This window comes from Crocodylus porosus, unplaced genomic scaffold (genome assembly GCF_001723895.1).
Source record: "Crocodylus porosus isolate Cpor-Errol unplaced genomic scaffold, CroPor_comp1, whole genome shotgun sequence".
Taxonomy (NCBI): Eukaryota; Metazoa; Chordata; order Crocodylia; family Crocodylidae; genus Crocodylus; species Crocodylus porosus.
This window is the reverse complement of record NW_017728943.1, coordinates 50837266-50843057: the sequence shown is the minus strand read 5'-3', so window position 1 is coordinate 50843057 and position 5792 is coordinate 50837266.

Sequence of the window (5792 nt, the reverse complement as noted above, 5' to 3'; positions counted from 1 at the left end):
CTCTCCTTTGTTCCTCATCTTCTTTAATCCTCTGCCTCCCTCCCCCACCACATGCTGAGTGAGGCTGACAAGGGAACTCCACCTATGGCAGGTAAGACTCTTCCTGGTCCCCCACTCGTCTTCTCCCGCTCTCTGTTCCTCACCCTGCTCTCTGCCCAGGGCTGCTGAAACAATGGTCCTCAATGGAGATGCTGCTGAATTCAGCAAAGTTCAGGAGGCTGCCTTGAATCCAAAGACTGAGAACCACAACTCCAGAATAATCTCTAGGGGACTTTGCACACCACAAAATTGGCCTTTTAAGTGGCTTAAATGTCCTTTTGCACTGCTTTACCACTCAGCAGCATGTTCTGCTTTAAATGACTTTGGTACATAGCAAGATAAAACAAGGTGTTTTAGTTTGCTACCTAACAAAGTGCAACAGTGCACGGGACACTGGTGGGCCCCATGCAGCTCATGGGCTGTGGGACCTGCTGGCAGCCCATGCAGGCAGGCTCCACTGAAGGAAAAAAAAAGAAGTGGCAAGCCTGATTTTTATTTTTTTTCTCCCTGAAGCCTGCCTGCCTGAGCTGTGTGGAGACCCAGTGCTGCCCTCCTCAGCTGCAGGGGTGCCAGTGTTTCCCTCTGCAGCTGCAGCACCCTCTAGGACAGCCTAGGCTGGGTGCCAGCAGGTAGGTGCTGCCTGGGGGGCCCCCACGCAGCTTAGGGACTGCTTGGCCAACTGGCAGCTCCTTTTCCCCCTCTTCCCTCCCCCCCGCCACCAAATAGGCAGGAAAGGGTCAGGCCCCACCCTTGTGTACATGCCACAGGGGTTTAGTTCAGTTTAATTCTCCCTAATATAAAGCAGTGTTTTTAAAAACCCAGTTGCAATTTAGGGAGAACTAAACCAAATTAAACCCCTGTGGCATGTACAAGCAGCCTAGGTTCCACTGAATACCCACTCCCGTAACACATCTGACCGGGAGAGGAAGCAGTGAGCAATGACAGCAGTATGCTTCACTGCCCCATGGATCTGCCTCTGATTCCTTCTCTATTCTTCTCCTGATGCCTACATGGACTGTAAGCAGCTCTTACTCTCTCCCTTACCTCTTTTATCTGCCAAACTCTCCAGGGCTATAGCTGCTTAAAGTCATACCTGCCTGGGATCTACCCACTTGAGTGGCTGCTGCTACTGCTGCTGCTGTAGCAGTGTGGGCTCAGGCCACTGCCTCTGAGGGACAGGCAGCAGCATGGGCTCCACTCCTGATGCCCCATTTGCTCCCCTCACCCACAGGGGCAGGGCTGTGCCTGTCATGACAATCTCCCTTCACCCTCTGGTTAAGAACCACTGCTCTGGAGCTTGAATATACAGGCCGATTCAAAACATTCAACCTGTCCATAGTGCCTGTATTGGACAACTGACAGTGCAAGTCAAAGTTCTCACCTCCCCTGCTCTCTGTGCCCAGTCCTTAAATTGAAAGATGGGATAGTTCGTTCTGTTGTTTCTCTGCTAATGGGGTGTAAGTCAGGCAATAAACACAAAGCATTCTCGCAGATCGAAGAGTCAAAAGTAACAAGTGAAGGAGAAGAGCATCTCTAGCCCTAAATGTTACATGTTCCCCAGGGCTCTGAAGAAACTTCAGAATTAAGTTGCTGAGCTACTAACAAAATCATACTCTTAATAAAATTGGCTGCAATCCTGAAGCACAGTGGGGCTCGCAAATGTATTCGTGAGCCAACAGCTGGAAACAGGGTGAACACCAGAGTGCACACAATGTTGCTTTAAAACTAAAATCATAGGTCTGTGTGAGTTAAGGGAACTCTATCAAGACTACAGATTTTGCAATTATTTCCTTTCAGAGCATTCATTTTTGCTACTCTTATGAAGCATGCTTTAGAAAGAATTCTATACCCCTGCAGTTAATGGTTTAAACAGAAGAGGGCATTCGTTACCAAGTATGAAGACATGCTAAGGATCTGAGTTTATGTCTGCAAAGTGTTTGAAAATGGTAGATTTGTTTCTTAATGATTAATAAAGGTTCATCATCCAACTATAAATCTTTGCTAGACATCATGTACCAAGAGTAGTATAAATAATTACAAATTAAAACCCATGCAGTAAACAAATGTTTGAAGTGCCCTTAAGCAGCACTAGCCACAATACAGCTAAATAAACCTGAAAAATCACAAGGATTTGACCCGCATACTAATCTCTATAAATGTTTAGATTTATCAAAGGCTGATTTGGAAACGGTTGAAGAGAGGCGGTATGGTTTGTTGAACAAGATGTCAGACTGGGACTCGGGAGATTTGGGTTTTATTCTTGGTTTTACAGTTTGGGACCTTATACAAGTCATTTAATCTTGCTGTGCCTCAGTGTCTCTTTCTGTAAATGGAGCTAAAGGTTAAATCTAAACTTCAGTGTTTAATGTCAAAATCACAACTAGCTTGGAATGGAGATAGCCTCAGTCTGAACCGGATTTAGAGGACTAAATCCAAAGCCAACCACCTGGTACCAGTAACTCTATTATCAGATATTTTGATGGGTTTTATTTTTTAGTGAAGACTTTCTGTTTTTCTGCAGTATTTGTCATTTTTCTTATATATCATTGGGTTGTTTTAATGTTGTTGGTAGAAAAACTTGGGGGAATTTTTCTTAGAAGCCATTTAAATTAGGCTGTTCAATGCTAGGTAATTTATAAAATGCACTAAGGCCCTGTCTCTCAGAAAGCATTTCCTGCATGCTGCCTATACAGCCCTGAAAGCTGCACCCTATTCTGAGGTTTTACTTTTTCCTCAACAAAAGGCATATATTATCATTAGGCTTAAACCATCTTCCCTGTTTTGGGACAAAGTGATAACTTATGCAGCAAATTCAATAGGCAAGATGGGTTGGTATCTGTTGACAACACAAATTAACCTTAAACCTGCTTTTGAGAATTTCCTTACTGTAAAGACCACCAAATACTCCTCTCTTGGGGCTATGCACCAAATGAAGCAACGCCCAAACTCTGCAGTTGTTGCAGGAAGGAAAGCTGAGGATGTTGGAAGGTGAGGAGCTTACTTACCAGAGATTATCTTCTAAAACTTTTCAATAGGTCACTGTCACAGAAAAAAAAACTCTGTGAATCATGCTGCTCTTTCTCTTAAATAAGCTGCAGCCAGCTGTAGAGTAACCATCTGCAACTTTCAGGGCCTTGTAAGATCCTGAAGGTTGCAGTTCCTTACTGCTATCTTTGTTAACATGACAAGACAATCAGACACAGCAAGAAAAATGATCCTCTTGATGTGTAGTGTCCCAGATGGTTTCAAGTGAATACTGTACTTTAAAAGTGTGTTTTACCATTTAAATCATTCTATAAGCAGAACAACATGCTTGCTTTTTTCCTGTGTTGATATGGGGCATACAGAACAGCAGAAGAAGCAACTGCCATTTAATTCAAGATATTGACAGTGTCATTAAACATATCTTGTTGCAGTGCAAATTTACTTCAGTGGAAAATTGCATTTGCTTTTTCTCTCATTTGTGAGATTTCAACTTACAATATTATTATGGATGTTGCTTCTTTTTATAGTTGTAGGTATTAATCTAGTTCTTTAATTAAGGGTCTGTCAGCATTTGCATTAAAATCCCTTCATTTTTAAGGATGTGTAATGCATTCTTAAAAACTAAAGCAGATATTTCACGCAGAAAGATGGTCTCAGTTTGCACAAGATCTGTGTATCTATGTAAAATCTCAAGGGGAAGGAAAAGGAGACAAAAACCAAGTTAGGTTCCTGAGAATAAGCTTGATATAAGATGTCTCTGTGTGTGTATACACAAAAGATGTCTGTGTGTGTGTTTCTATGAAAAAAATGAACACTTTTTAAATTGCTAAGCTAGCATATCTGCTTCAGTAATAAACAGATAGGATGCAGATATAAGGAATAATTTATGCAGTCATGCCAAGATTGCAGGTATTTAAATGATAGCTTCAGGTATCTTCCTGTATATGAGGTGATAATGGCTTCAAAATGCATTAGCTCATGATACTGTCATCTTTCTATTTAAACTTACATGGTACAACTCTAAGTTACAGGACCCCTATTCCCCTTTTCAATTCTATTCCAGGAGCAAAATTTCCTTCCTTCCATGCAGAAAGACTGAAGTTCCATCTTAAAAATAAGCCCACTTGCCTCTAGATATGCCAGAGGTTAGGCTCACATGCAAAGAGGACTTAGGCCTCCTCACTTGTGACTGGTGTCTTTGGCTCCCTAATTCTTTCTGCTGTCAGTGGTACCCCTTTGTCTCATAGATTTAAGAGAATACAGGGTTCAATTGCTTGCTGATGTGTGTATTATGGAGCTGTAAGGAGCTTCTCTCTTTTTCTTAACAAGTATCCGGCAGGTGAGATACTTGTTAAGAAAAACAAGGGAATTTATGACAATGATAGCCTTCTGATTTGTCATGGCCCATCCTAGGCTAGATCTGAGGTTCTGCTTTTCTCTGTATCATGAACAAATGGAAATATGGAGCTCACAGCTACCATATTGAAATAGATTCTCCCTCTGCTTGCTTGTGCTCTGATTTATAATAGTACATAGCTGTTTTAGATTGCAAAGTGCTTTATATTCTTATCACCATTTTGCAGATGGGAAAACTGAAATGCAGAGAGGCAGAGTGACTGGCCCAAGGTCACTGGCATGACTGGGAATAGAATCCTTGTCTTCTGAGTTCCAGTCCCATTCTCTATCCAGGCCTTTCTACCACAAGTTCCTCTGTGTCATTTGTCTCCTGTCATCAGAGCTTGCTTACCAGAGTGGGCCGGGAATTTTCCATCACAATTCTTTGGATGAAAAATGCAGTTTCTGGGAAACCGAAAATTCTCAGGGGAATATAAAAAATTGTTTTCAGATTTTTTTTCAATCTTCTGTCAGGAAATTTAAAACTAAAACTAAAACATCAGGTTAGGTTGATATTAAATCTGTCTGTCTGAATCCCCCGGGGTATCATGGAATATAGTTCAGATATAGGTCAGGTGCTGTGGGACCTGATTTGGGGCCAGATTTCCATGCTGAGCTTCTTCTGCCATGACCACATTTCCTCTTTTAGCTGAACTGCCCCGGACCATCTGATGATATGTAGTTTTGAGTGGGGTGCCCTGCCCAGAATTTCTTGTGGGATGGAACTTCTGAGCTGCTGTCTACAGTATAAATGTGGCCTGCGTCTTGACAAACCAGAGTCAAGCTCATTGTTTTGCATACAGGCCCTCAACAATTTGCCCATTAGTCACAAAAAATAACATTTCCTTCTGTTCTCAGAATGAAAAAAATGATCCCTACCTCCACTACAAAAATGCTGCAAACCACAACAAGATGTTTCTTTCAGAGGTTTCTATACATATTTGGCAGAAGCACTTAGTGATCCCCCTCATAACTCTGGTTTCTGTAAGGGTGGCATCACACGGTCAACTTAACATTTACTAAGTGCAGTTAAAATGTGAGCAGACACAAGTTCAAGCAGTTTAGCATGTGTTAGCATGTACTAACTTTCATAGGTCGCTACACTTCAATAATTTGCAACTGTTGAAAGTGAGTGCATGACACTACCCTAAGAAAACTAACATCATTGCCAGGTCTTAGCATTCAAAGGTCATGAGTCAGGCTCCAAAAACATCTTATCTGCCTTCTGGCTTCTGAACCTGGAATACCTGGGTTGTGTTTCAGGCTATTATCCATACACATAAAAAGTAGAAATTTTACTTAAGATGAAATTCTCCATACTCACGAGTCATCATCTGTAGTGAGATCCGTGATAACTTTGTGAGAGTTGGCAA